Source organism: Entelurus aequoreus, linkage group LG05, assembly GCF_033978785.1.
Source record: "Entelurus aequoreus isolate RoL-2023_Sb linkage group LG05, RoL_Eaeq_v1.1, whole genome shotgun sequence".
Classification (NCBI taxonomy): Eukaryota; Metazoa; Chordata; class Actinopteri; order Syngnathiformes; family Syngnathidae; genus Entelurus; species Entelurus aequoreus.
Genome location: NC_084735.1, coordinates 43,814,459 through 43,829,751, shown reverse-complemented (window position 1 = coordinate 43,829,751; position 15,293 = coordinate 43,814,459). Strand labels below are relative to the sequence as shown.

Sequence of the window (15,293 nt, the reverse complement as noted above, 5' to 3'; positions counted from 1 at the left end):
GAACCTCAGATTGGTGGTGCACGTAGGCTACGCGGGAGGCTTCGCAGGAGAATGGGAAAACAACAGCATTGTGAGAAGCCATGACAAGTGCCTCTTAGCACCATTTTTATTGATGCTATTTTGGATACCCCACGATGCTCTCATGATGTTTTTGTTCCTGTCTAATAATTGACTGTAATTACCCCCTTGATATATTTAGTAACCATTATCAAGTTTAAAGTAAAATAATAACAATTATAAAGAATTTTTGCTAAATTAAATGTATTATATTTAGGGATGTAACGCTAAACGGTAATAATGATAACCGCTGTAACATTCCCAATGGTTAGTATTGCCGTTTTTAATGCAAATTATTGAGAAACCTATATTGCGATTTATAACTGCACTTTTATAAACTTTTTAACCTGGTTGGCACCAGCTTGCTAGCTCATATGCTAACATAAAAACAAGATACGTTAATGTCTTTCCCCATAAGAAACTTACTAATATAAAAAAGAAACACATTGGTGTCTGAGCAACTAAGCTATTCAATCATGCACATTGAACCTACAAGCTCTCTCTTAGAACAGAGTGATCATTCTATACTCAGACACACCAGAACAAATCCGCCGTCCTGTATTCCTCTAAGGACCGCTGAACAGAGTAGGATGCCACAGCAACTGCCAAACATAATAAGTAATAATAATAATAGATATTATTTGTTATGTACTTTTCATTTAAATACATTTTAAAGTACCAGTATAATGGAAAAACAATATGACATTATATGCTTAATTGGGTGTCATTTTATCAATCAAACCATATCCAATTGTATTTACACACAAAGTGTGTGACAATATCGTCTAAACCTCACAAAATGCCACAATTTGAGACGGTCATTTTGAAAATTCCGTTGCAAAAGTCTTCTGATATTTCCGTGGATTCGTGATGGAATGACGTCACGATGGGAACGCTTCTGCACGTTGACTATATCAGCAGATCAGTTATACTGGAAATATGCAACTATTAGAAATAGCTGTGCTGTCTATCATTGACAATCCTTATGTAAGACATGGACCCATATGTTTTCCTTTTTTGAATGCATTCTGTGTCATAAATAAATAAATAAATAAAAAAGTCAGCTAACAACGTATTCAATGGGGGCTCTCTATTCCGCCCACAAAACTCTTTAAATAACCATCCAAAACCCGCAAGCAATAATCTATTTACATATTGTGACCTTAATATTAACCAAATATTAGTAATGTTGTTATTATAAGCGCTAATGCAGACAAACTGTTTTTAGTGGCGCATTGATAACAGAGAGCTAACTATAGTTTATGCTGCTGTACTGTGAGCCGGCCGGTGTCCTGCTACTGCTGCATCACGTCTCGGCTCGTAAAAGTTATTCTAGATTATAAATCATGCCTCTTATCTACAGTAGATAATAGGAGGATTTAGCCATGAATCTAGACGTTGTTCATCTGTGACATCCAACTTATACTTGGAAATCGGAGAAGACACGACAACCGAAGGCGGTGTTTGCAGGCAGCTTTTCCTTTTAACCCTTTGTATGGATTCAAATTAATTATTTATCTAAGCTATGAACATCCTATCAGTCGTCATCACCCGGAGAGCAGACATTGTACAGTAAGCGATCGCTTTATTATGTCCACATCGTTAATATTTCTTGTTTAGCACTTACAATGTAAAAAAATATGCACAATTTATAATAAATTACCAACAGCTGTGGTTGCCAGAAATTCATTATAAAAAATACAGTCACGATGTATAGAACATAACGGTATGTGGATGTTGAATCTGTACATTTTACAGTTGACAACTATTTTTGCTTACAGTAAATTACTATGAAAAAAGAGGATATTTTGTTGACCTGTTTACAAAAAATTAAACAAACGATAAAATTTACGGTAAAATACCGACAGCTGTGGTTGTCAGGAATTCACCGTAAAACAAATGAGGGCCCATTTTAGTGTTGCCAATCAGCCAATCCCCAGGTGCATGTCTTTGGAGGCGGAAGGAAGGCGTAATACCCGGAGAGAACCCAGGCGGTCACGGGGAGAACATGCAAACTCCACACACAAAGACCCCTAGCCCGGTAACCCAGGACCTTCTCACTGTGAGACACGAATGCTAAGAACAGCGCCACCGTGCTACCATGTCAGCCATACCAGGGTCTGCAAAATGCCTGTGTTTCCAAGACATGCATGAGAGCTTGAAAGTATTTGTACAACCTTCCACTTGACAACTCACAACACGGCCTTCTGCAACATGTTCCTTCAAGTGAGCTATTAGAAATGTGCCTTAAATGTGCCGTATCTGTTAAATAGCTGCTTCCAACCAGTTCCAACACACTTAAACACACAGCGTGGTTCATTTCAATGCAGTTTACAATGAAGCACATAGACATAACCCCTTAATATCTGAAACCACTTGCCACAAAAATACAAGGAAACATGTTGGCCAAAAGTTAACTAACACAAACCCCTAAAACAATTAAGGCATGCTGCAAATTTAAATGTACAATTTGCAAAATCTTTAATTTAGACAGGATAACATTGTACAGTATTTGCATGCGTGTGACATTACAGTATTTTACATTTTCACAGTAAAGTCATTTATTTTCCACGTATTAAACAACCATACACTTATCTACTGTTTTTTTATTTATAGGAATCCACCACATTTGCTACTATTTTTGATTTTACAATGTTTTACTGTTGCTATTTAACAATTGCTTCTATTAGTTTTAAGTCTTTTTTTTAAATCTTTTTTTTTTTTTTTTACAGTGGAGCAATACAAAATATTTAGTGTTTCACTAAAGCTTATACAACTAGTAGCTCATCCTCCTTAAAAGGGTCTTGATCATATTTTTTCCCAAAGTAATCGTTGGCTCTCACAAAGTCAGCATGATTTGCATTGTTGTTGTTGGGGAAGGGATTCTATGGTTCCCCCCTGTACATCACGGATCACGTGACCGGCTTGCTCATCCATCCATCCATCCATTTTCTACCGCTTGTCCCTTTCGGGGTTTCTGGGGGTGCTGGAGCCTATCTCAGCTGCATTCGTGCGGAAGGCGGGGTACACCCTGGACAAGTCACCATCTCATCACAGGGCCAACACAGATAGACAGACAACATTCACACTCACATTCACACACTAGGTCCAAAGGCTCCGGAATCGCCGTAAGATTGCTATTATTTTGATCATATCTATTTACTCGCAAATTTTGTAAGTCTTTCAGTATTCTAATTTAGATATATATGCAAATAGCTTCAATATAGAGGTAGGGTTGTACGGCTTAGCTCAGTTGGTAGAGTGGCTGTGCCAGCAACTTGAGGGTTCCAGGTTAGATTCCCGCTTTCGCCATCCTAGTCACTGCCGTTGTGTCCTTGGGCAAAGACACATTACCCACCTGCTCCCAGTGCCACCCACACTGGTTTAAATGTAACTTAGGTATTGGGTTTCACTATATGTAAAAGCGCTTTGAGTCACTAGAGAAAAGCGCTATATAAATATAATTCACTTCACTTCACTTCTCTACCGTATACCGGTATTAGTATAGTACCGAGATACTAATGAATCATAATTGGTACTATACCGCCTCTGAAAAGTACCGGTTTTATTTAAGGACAAACTTCCAATAAGAAACATATGTTTAAAGGCCTACTGAAACCCACTACTACCGACCACGCAGTCTGATAGTTTATATAGCAATGATGAAATCTTAACATTGCAACACATGCCAATACGGCCGGGTTAACTTATAAAGTGCAATTTTAAATTTCCCGGGGAACTTCCGGTTGAAAACGTCTATGTATGATGACGTTTGCGCGTGACGTCAATGGTTGAAACGGAAGTATTCGGACACATTATATCACAATACAAACAGCTCTGTTTTCATCGCAAAATTCCACAGTATTCTGGACATCTGTGTTGGTGAATCTTTTGCAATTTGTTTAATGAACAAAGGAGACTGCAAAGAAGAAAGCTGTAGGTGGATCTGTGTATTAGCGGATGGCTGCAGGAACACAACCAGGAGGACTTTGAGTTGGATAGCAGACGCGCTATCCGACGCTAGCTGCCGACCGCATCGATGATCGGGTGAAGTCCTTCGTCGCGCCGTCGATCGCTGGAACGCAGGTGAGCACGGGTGTTGATGAGCAGATGAGGGCTGGCGTAGGTGGAGCGCTAATGTTTTTATCATAGCTCTGACAAGGTCCTGTAGCTAAGTTAGCTTCAATGGCGTCGTTAGCAACAGCATTGCTAGGTTTCGACAGGCGGCACAACATTAACTGTGTAGTTACAGGTCCAGTGTTTGGTTCGGTGTCTCCTGATAGTAGTATTGTTGATCTTTTGTCTATCCTTCCAGTCACGGGCTTATTTCTTTTGTTTCTATCTGCATTTAAGCACGATGCTATCACGTTAGCTCCGTAGCTAAAGTGCTTCACCGATGTATTGTCGTGGGGATAAAAGTCACTGTGAATGTCCATTTCGCGTTCTCGACTCTCATTTTCAAGAGGATATAGTATCCGAGGTGGTTTAAAATACAAATCCGTGATCCACAATAGAAAAAGGAGAAAGTGTGGAATCCAATGAGCCAGCTTGTACCTAAGTTACGGTCAGAGCGAAAAAAGATACGTCCTGCACTGCACTCTAGTCCTTCACTCTCACGTGCCTCATCCACGAATCTTTCATCCTCGCTCAAATTAATGGGGTAATTGTCGCTTTCTCGGTCCGAATCGCTCTCGCTGCTGGTGTAAACAATGGGGAAATGTGAGGAGCCTTTCAACCTGCGACGTCACGCTACTTCCGGTACAGGCAAGGCTTTTTTTTAATCAGCGACCAAAAGTTGCGAACTTTATCATCGATGTTCTCTACTAAATCCTTTCAGCAAATATATGGCAATATCGCAAAATGATCAAGTATGACACATAGAATGGATCCGCTATCCCCGTTTAAATTAAAAAAAATCATTTCAGTAAGCCTTTAATGTACCGTAAGATTTTTTAGTTAAAATAAAGCCAATAATGCAATTTTTGTGATCCCCTTTATTTAGAAAAGTATTGAAAAGTACCAAAAAGTATCGAAATAATTTTGGTACCAGTATCGGTACCAAAATATTGGTATCAAGACAACACTATATAGAGGCAACTTGTTTTTTCCATACTTTAAGTGATCGGTCTCGGCTATACACTGGTCGTCCATAAACTTGGCATCGGAACGATACCAACATTTGCTGTATCGTCCGCCTCGCATGAGCACATCCCCCTGGAGACTATATGACAGATGTGCAGACACCATTGAGTCAAATCAAAGTGATTGGTTAAACTAGATTTTACTAACATGGTGCAGCTTGTTTTTTTTTTGTATCAATTCATTCACAAAACTGCAATTGTCGGCAGGCATATTAAAAAAAAAAAAATAAATAAATAAAAATGTAGGAGGCGGAGAGAGCTTCTCTCCACGCTTCAGTCCGTCTCCTCTCTTTGAAAGCCTGCACGCTGCGTCTCAGGAGCCGCTTATCCCCCTCCTCTGCTTTGTGCAGACAGACTGTGGAGAGCCTGCATATTTTTTTATTTTTTTTTATAAAGCAAACGTGCACGCATGAGCGAGCACGGCCGACCCGGACGTCTAATTGGCATAAAAAAGGCGCGCAAGTTGGCCGGCGTGCACGTTTTGTACCAGCGAGTATCGGCGGTCCTGTGCCGCATCGAGGAGGTTGAGAAGGGCGGGAGGGAGCATCGCTGCCTCGCTCATCATCATCATCATCATCATCACCATCATCATCATCATCATCACACGGACTATATCCAGCTTTGCCAACCCAGCCGGAGACAACATTTTGGAATACAACAAGGCGGGCTTGTGGTCACACCTGGCCCGCCAGCACCGCCAGGGACCCGTGCAGCCTGCATCCCTGCATCCCAGACCGGGTAGGTGATGCTTGATTGACGTGCATGCATGCCCATATCCCAGCCGTCGTCCCTTTTAAAATGTACACACTATTGTGCGTGGGATGCATACACCACATTATTTTGTGTTCTGACAAAAAAAAAATTCCAACAACAATCGTCTGTTTCTGCCTGTGCCAGCCACTTGATTGAGGATGCAGCTTTAAGCTGGCATTGGATTCTGGCCCAGTCTTGGTTATTTACATTCTAACAAAAAAAAAAAAAAGCATGGCTTCATCAAAATGTAACTTAATAGTGCCTGCACATGTCACAGCTTTAGACACATAAATAATAATTCAGTCAGTCACATGGGTTCTGGTTAAGCGGCTCACCCCGTAAGCCACGCCCCCAGCACCAGGTACCCATTGATTGCTGTGACAAGACTTGTGCACAGAAAGACTGCATAAATCAGCCTTGCAGCATCACCCCCCCCATCCCCACGCCCCCTCTCCCTCTCACCATTAAATTGTCATTAAGATAGTAAAACTGTCCGATTTTATGATACTGACAGATGAAATCAACAATCAATCAGATAAACAGGGGAGGGGCTTGCTGAAGCAGCAAAAAACTCTAACCAATAGTAAAAATCTTGCTTTGTCTTACTTTGCATCAATGCATATGAAACACGGTGCATATATTTATGTGCACGGACAACATAATGTGAGGGGTGACGGATGTTTGCACACACAAAGAGAAATGGGAATAAAAGGTGAATAAGGGACTGCAGTGCCCTGCTGCAACGTATAGCTTCACCTTCATGGCGAATGGGCGCGAGACTAAACAGATGGCATCTCCAAAGGAATCCATCTTGTAAAAGTTGGATGAGATTTTCTTGGATGGGCTACCCTCGGATGTACCGGAGCGGAGGCCAGAGAGAGAGAGAGAGAGAGAGAGTGAGCCCTGCCTGATTACAGGCGTCTTCGGGAAAACAAAATAAATGTTGCACCTCAGCTGCCACGCTGCGGAGTGCTGCTGAATTGATTTACATGCCTTATTCATACATCAATAGATATGCAGGCAAGGTAGATGTGCAGTGGCGAGAAGAGCCGCAGACACAAAGATGCGCGCTCATTAGGCGCCCTGTGTCTTTGCAGCCCGTAGAATAACACTCAGACCTTGGCAAGGTTGGAAAGTGGATTCAAAGGTCCCCTATTATTTAAAACTGACATTTTACTGACAAAAATGTCATCCATCCAAACATCTTTCATCTTCCTTTGTTTACTCCGCTGTTGAGAGGAGGCTCCCAATTTTTTTCATGACATCATAAACAAAAAAATCTCTCTCTTCTTTCGAAAGGGATACAAACTGTGGCCCCTGCTAGCAGCTGATTGGCATGACCCTCCATGACAGTTATGGACTTGTGCTGCTTTTCCTGTGCTTGGTGTTGTTTCTGTTCCAGCGCTCGTGTTTCTGTCTCCATTTCACCTCTGGCCTGAACGCAGCCTCCCGCACCTGTCCCTGATTGGCAATCAGGACACACCTGTCGCTGGTTGCCAATCAGGTTGCTTCTTATGCCTGCCCCTGGTTGACAAGACAGGGTGTTGTTTGTTGTGTAGACCTTTTTGTGGCCTTTCTAGCTACATAAGTTCTCATTCGCGCTCATTAAATGAATTGTATATACCTATATATACCTACCATCTTTGCATTCTGGGGTCACGCATCAAGCTTCCTTTTCACAAACCTGACATTGACATTTGTAATTGTTGTGGCCTAACATGCTCAAAAGTTGCACTGTTTTAAGGCTTCTATTTTTATAATAACTTGACATTCGCTTGTGATTTTATGGATTTTTAATCCATGTTGCAAGTGTTTCTTGCAATTCTAACTAGGGGTGTCCAAACTTTTTCCATTAAGGGCCACATACTGAAAAGTCAAAGCATGCAGGGGCCATTTTGATATATTATAATTATATGATTTGACACTTTGGCATTGTTTAACACAAGTATTCAACATTGAAACAATGTTTATTAGGTCCTCATAACACAGCACTTCGTCAGGTTTGTGTATTAATTACAAAGTGTATTATATATAGTGATTAGCATTATATTTTCAGCTTTTTCGTTTCACGTTACTCATTTTCGAACTTTTAAAAAATGTTTTGGTATTATTCGGTTTGATTTTATTTCGACAATACGCTGTGGGCCAACAAAACTCAAACTGTAGGCCACAAAAGGCCCCCGGGCCAAACTTTGGCTAACCCTTCTCTCACCCTAAATCTAAAAAAATATGCTTTATTTGCATCTTAAAGGGGAACTGCCCTTTTTTTAAATGTTGCCTATCACTGACAATCCATCCATCCATCTATTCAGCCATCCATCTTCTTTTGCTTCTCCGAAGTGGGTTTGCGGGGGCAGCAGCATAAGCAGAGAAGCCCAAACTTCCCTCTCCCCCAGCTACTTTGTCCTAAACACCTCCCCAGGGGACCACCTCATCTGGCTCCTCTTGATGTGGAGGAGCAGCGGCTCTGCTTTGAGCTCCTCAATCACAATCTCAATTCAATTTCCATTTTCTGTGCGTTCTAAATGTAAACAAAAAACTAGAGGTGGAAAAAAATGTATTCTCCGATGCATCACGAGTAGAACATGGGTGAGTATTAAATCAATCAACACATGTCCAAACATCGACATCGATCCTGCGCTCGGGATCTTTCTGTGTGAGGCTCGCAAACATACTAACGGACTATATTACTAACTGGTCCATTGCCAAACATGGTAGGCACTGATCCAAATATAAGTAGTTTTTAGGAGGATCATTATTTGTGATGGTATTGTCTCACATTAGAAGGCTAAGATAGCTGCACAACACATTTCTAACCTACTGTTATTACTTACTGTTTCATTGTTTCCTCCATTGCTACAAATAGTAGTCACCGAGCCCGCCATTAAACAAAGTTTTTCCGGAAATTCCATCTTTTTGTGAAGGTGTGTGGTTATTGCAGGGCACACACGCTCAAAGCGACTTCACAGATATAGGCACAATGCCAGGAATCATAAAAAGTTAAAAGTAAGGCACTTTTTACTTCAGATGAGACTGAAAGTAAGTGTAGTGACTTGTGCTGGTTAAAGTAAACAAACAGAAGAGCATCAATCTATTTTTCTTCATTGGATTTCATAGTGGAGAAGATGTCGTGGCACAGCCGGAGTAACATGAATTAAAATAGGCTGACTTGTGCAAAGATGTTTTGGTAAATGTCTACCATATAGGGATAATCTACTGACGTCACACTTGAACAAAATTCCAAGCAACCGTTTGGAGGAAGTAGAAAGAAAGGCATGATTGTTTTATAAATATCTTTGATGCTTTCACGGTTTGATTTCAAATTGTCAGGTCTTATGCAGATCCCAAATACACATAAGCAGGTACTATCAGATAAAAAAAGTTTTTTTTTGCAAAGTAGGGCCCCTTTAATGGTGCACATATTTGTGCTCAACAGCTTTGTTTATTACAGCCTTACATTACAACCATTTAAATTAATTCAATCAATATCAGATGATTGATGTGCTTGGTAATCAGCAATGCAGTAAGTGAGGTTATATGTAGGGAGAACGTAAGCAATAAATTGGGGCTTACTTTTAATAATACCCAGCTTCTGTTGTTACAAGGGAATATATCCACTCTCCTTTCAATTGGGTGTGAATGCATCTACTTAGACACTTGTCTTATTGATGATATTGATTTTTGACTGATGTCCAAAATCACTTTATCCTGATCTTTGACTCATTCAGCTGTTTGTCAACAATACAGACAAGGCAAAGGCGCTTGGAAGTTTTAGCAAGGACACAATTCCACTTACAAGTGTGCTTGACACCTCTTTACACTTATTTTTATTGTCAATTTTGCTGTAAAATAACCTAACTACATCTGATGGAACAGTTTAAACCTGGCAAATTGGCCACTCTCTGTGTCAGAAGGTTTCTTTCACACTGGGAATGTGTGAACTTCTTGTCGGTAATACATGTCAGCAGAGCCATTTATCCATGACCACGTAGCAATTATAGCAACTCAACTGGCCTTTGTAACCAGGACTACTAAAACATGGCTGTTTTTAGTGACTCCTATTTTCAATCCATCAATCCGTCCATACATCCATTCATCCATCCTGTTTAGGCACAGGTAGCTGGAGCATATTCTAGACCAGGGGTTCTTAACCTTTTTGACTTTGGTGGCCAACCTTTTCACTACAATGGGGCTCGGAACCCACGCAACTATTAACTATTGACACTTTTCATTGTATCTAATAATTATATCTAACCTACTTACAAACCAGGCGTTAATCACAAAGATTATAATCAAGGCTTAGGTCAGGCTGATTGCAAAACTAAATACTAATCAAATATACTGCAGAAGAAGGGACTCATAAAAACTGATGAAAAATAAATGTACATACATTCTACCAGCTGCTCAATATTCTTGATTGATATATACATTCTACCAGCTGCTCAATATTCTTGATTGCTAAAACAAAGTAGATGCTGAAGTAAAATAAAAAAAATAAAAATTAATAATAATATATATTTGTATATATACACAGAGCTTCACCACTTTAGTCATCATTTTTGTGCTCAAGAAACTTCTCTATGACTTTAGCCCCATACTTATAGTTTGTTTGATATTGTCATTACTGCCACAAGTAATACGGCCCAACAAGAGGCCCTGTCCCTATGGTTAAGAAACACTGACCATCCATCTATTTTCTACTGCTTGTCCCTCTCGGGGTCACATTGACAAATTAAGAGTGTTGTTAAAAAATATTTGCTTGTTTTGTTCCAGCCAAAGCAGATATTTACCTAACTTTTAATCAACACTGTCTGGGTTTGTTTGGGGGATGTTATAGACCTTTTGTGAGGGTCACCTAATGTTCATATTTGTTCTGGAATGTTTCTTTCCCATTCTACACACTGCAGCTGGCACTGTTCATGTCTTCATGCGTGTCTCAAGTGACATACATGAGTACGACAAAGTTTTAAAATTAGTTGCCATGCTTGCACACTTGAATGCATACTACACAGTAACTCTGTGGTACCTCTGTTAATGTCAATAATATGTTTCAAAAGTGACGTTGTTAGTCAAAACATACTTTACCCGAAGCAAGTTTTCTTATGGGAAAAACTATTTGATAGCCATTGCCAATTAATGCCTTTTAATGCCGATCACAAAAGCCAATCCCTTCTGGCTGACACTGTATTTATTTTTAGTCCTCTCGCAGCTAATTATCTATCTGAGACTGTCTCCATACACAATGTGGAGCCACTCCCCTAAGTTATTAATCGCCAGAGGTGTGGACTCGAGTCACATGACTTGGACTCGAGTCAGACTCGAGTCATGAATTTGATGACTTTAGACTCGACTTGACAAAATGTAAAGAGACTTGCAACTCGACTTAGACTTTAACATCAATGACTTGTGACTTCACTTGGACTTGAGGCTTTTGACTTGACATGACTTGCTACTTTCCCCAAAACCCAAACCTTAAAAAGTTATTTGGGAGCGCTCCGTATCTTTCATTTTATACGTCTGTGTCTATAAGCGTGTGTGCTGCGTGTCAGCGTGTGTGCTGTCAGTACAACAGCCAATCAAATTAGATCTACGTTGTTTTCATCACACAGCTCTCATCCAATCCAATTGCAGGACAACCACCGAACATGAGTTGTCAAACAACGCGGCAGTGAGAAACAATTATGCCAAAGTTGGTTTCGTTCGGGTATAAAAACTACGACTTGGTCAACAAAAAACAAATTGCCGTATGCAAATCACGCAGTTCGAATATTACAGACGGAGACGTAACAACTTCCAACTTCGTTCGACATTTGAAGTTGCACAAAGAAGGGTAAGTTTTGAATGTAAGATAACGTTTATTGGCTAAGTAACATGACTTTTATTTGCTGGGTAGTTAAATCAGTGAGGCTGCAAACTCACTGCTAACGTTATAACCATAGACATCTTATAAGGGTACGCAGCATTGAGCGCGACTGCCGACTGGCGCAGACGAGACGCGGAGCCGCCATCTTGGAGTGGTGATCCGCTCCACTCAGTGCAATTCATTTGGCAGGAGCAATGAACTGTCAGCAAATTTAATTCATCTTACCTCACTGAATACCACTGATTTTCACGCGTTTTTTTGTCATACGTGTAGCTATGATAACGGACACATGTTTTGGCGTTTTTATTATTCATAGTTTGCTTAACAGTAATATAATATTCTTATACGCTATAAGTGACCAGACGTCCGAGATCAAAACTGGGAATAAAATCCCAGAGAAGGGGGAAAAAAACGGTCAGCTATTTTTAAGTTGAAGGAACAATATGATTAGATTATATATACATGCGTATATCCTACATAAACAATGTATGAATACATTAGATATCTATATATTTTAGGGACCTATAGACTGTAACTCTGTTGCTGCAGCAGCAGAGAGTTTATTCTGTCTTGACACTTTGTATTGATATTTTGTATTACATTCTTCCCTTAAATGATAATGTTTACAGTGATTGTTTTATATCTATTTTTTATGTATGTCGCTTTGGATAAAAGCGTCTGCCAAATACTTAAACATATATAAACACCTGAAAGTCTTTATATCAGCTAAAACCACCAATCTGTTTCACTGGATTCAGAATAAAACCAAATGCTGTCTTACCCAACAATGTTAGTATTTGAATATTGTTACTTGAAGACTTATTCCTGGTTACAATTATACTGTTAAGAAAGTATTGTCTTATACTTTGCCTAAAATGAGAATGCATCATAATCAGTGGCGGCTGGTGAATTTTGTTTTAGGTGGGGCTGAAAGTTTGTAAACCAAACCCCTGTAGGGGCGTCATCCTCCCCTGGAAGATTTCTTTGTGATTCTCACATACAAATATTGAAGATCTTTGCTCCTTCTCAACTTTGTGGTAATGTTATTTTCATAAAATACAACCAATAGTATGTTAATGTTTGTTTTTGCAAATGTGTTTATTCTGTAAAGGAATTAGTTAAATGTTTAAAATTGTTTAAACTATTAAAATGACTGGTTAATAGTGCTATTATGAATTGCAATGTCAGCACTATTTTTTTTCCTGCAATTTCAAATGCACTTGTTTTAATAAATAAATACAGCGTTTTAAAAGCATACACAATCTGTGTAAAAATATTTGTCTGTGGTTAAAAGGACTTGAAAGGACTCGAAACTCAAAATGCAGGACTTGGGACTTGACTTGAGACTTTCTAGTCTTGACTTTGGACTTGACTCGGGACTTGCCTGTCTTGACTCGGGACTTGACTCGAGACTTGAGGGCAAAGACTTGAGACTTACTTGTGACTTGCAAAGCAATGACTTGGTCCCACCTCTGTTAATCGCCTCCATTACGGCAAATAAACTGCATTTCTTAGTATCTTGATGATCATGATCATGTATTATTATCACTGGAAGAGTGAAAAAATGTTGCACACGAGAGCAAGTCAGTAGCAGGCATGCTAATAGCTAAGCTAACTGCTAAGCGTGTGTGTGTCAGCATTTTTGTACATGGCACATACAGTAACCCCTGATTTCTACAGAATGCAGAACAGCGGCGAAACGTAGCCGCCACGGAACAGCACTGCCATCTGCCGTTCGGCAATGCCCACCGCCGTTCTGTTGCGGTTCCGCCCAGCTACGAAATAGCGCAGACTTTTACAAGTCCTCGCAAATCCACGCATAACCATGTAATAAAGTAAATACTGACATAAACTCAGTGGAAGGCCCCTTTGCCGTCCATTAATTTACACAGGTGGGCACGTCTGTGGCAGCACTGACTTGACCTGACTTGACTTGTGGAAAAGACGATTGTTTTTCATTTAACTCCTACTAACCACTCCCCTGCTTCCTTGGCCCCTGTATCAGCTGTATGTAATAAAAGAGAATAGCCCAGCAATACATTAATATGTTGATATTCTTACACTGTCAATAGCACTCACCATAAATACATTTAAATATGTACAGTTTTTTATGTGATTGGTATCAGTACCGGTATCAGTCGATCTCACTCATGGATGAATGTATCATAATCGGCAGCATAAAACTCTGATCGGTGCAACTCCTTTTCAACCTCTATTCAATTGAATGGACTGCAAAGACAAGATACTTAATGTTCGAACTGGAAAACGTTGTCATTTTTTGCAAATATTAGTTCATTTGGAATTTGATGCCTGCAACATGTTTAAAAAAAGCTGGCACAAGTGGCAAAAAAGACTGAGAAAGTTGAGGAATGCTCATTAAAACACTAGTTTGGAACATCCCACAGGTGAACAGGCTCATTGGAAACAGGTAGGTGCCATGATTGAGTATAAAAGCATGAAATGCTCAGTCATTCACAAACAAGGATGGGGCGCGGGTCACCACTTTGTGAGCAAATTGTTGAACAGTTGAAGATCAACATTTCTCAACGAGCCTTTGCAAGGAATTTAGGGATTGCACCATCTATGGTCCGTAATATCATCAAAAGGTTCAAAGAATCTGGAGAAATCACTGCACGTAAGCGATGATATTACGGACCTTCGATCCCGCAGGCGATACTGCATCAAAAAGCGACATCAGTGTGTAAAGGACATCACCACATATGCTCAGGAACAATTCAGAAAAAACACTGTCAGTAACTACAGTTTGTCGCTACATTTGTAAGTGCAAGTTAAAACTGTACTATGCAAAGCGAAAGCCATTTATCAACAACACCCAGAAACGCTGCCGGCTTCGCTGGGCCCGAGCTCATCTAAGATGGACTGATGCAAAGTGGAAAAGTGTTCTGAACATTCCACCGTATTACAGTGTGGAATTAACATAAATGAGAAAAAAACTGCAAACATTGAAAAATGGCGCAAAAATGCATAATGTAATGAGAATAAACTGAAATGTTGATACTAATAACTAATAATAGCACAACAATTTGTCTTTGCATTTATATATTTACATATATATATATTTTTATATTTTGAGCCTTTTTTGTTGATGTGCACATGCGTCATGTACAATTATATTCCGCAAATTAGACAGTGACGTTAGCTTTAAGGTGAGTACTGGTGTCAGGTGCAATAAATTTGCAAAGTAGCTCACACATGTGTGCTTTAACCAATATTTTTCGCCTCTTGACCAAAAGACATCTGATTCCTGGAAAATGTTAGTCATCGTGTATTGATTCTCATGGCTTGTCTCTTTTCGTGCCGTTTTGCATTCATTGATTTAACAATTTGAGTGAGAGTCGTTCTTGTGTCCTACGCAGCAGCAGCAGAAACACAACTGCTCTCTTCTGCTCTGCTTGGAGGGGTGTGGCGTGGCGAAGTTGGTAGAGTGGCCGTGCCAGCAATCGGAGGGTTGCTGGTTA

The 15,293-nt window shown here is 40.0% G+C and overlaps 1 protein-coding gene across 1 annotated transcript in view; it reads left to right on the top strand.

Annotated features, from left to right (window-relative positions):
* The first annotated feature begins 5,556 nt into the window (after positions 1-5,556).
* flrt1a (fibronectin leucine rich transmembrane protein 1a) overlaps positions 5,557-15,293 on the top strand; it is a 198,469-nt gene continuing 188,732 nt past the window's right edge. Inside the window, exon 1 of the mRNA XM_062048160.1 lies at positions 5,557-5,936. The gene's annotated coding sequence lies outside the window, so the exon portion shown is untranslated. The remainder of the gene's footprint in view (positions 5,937-15,293) is intronic.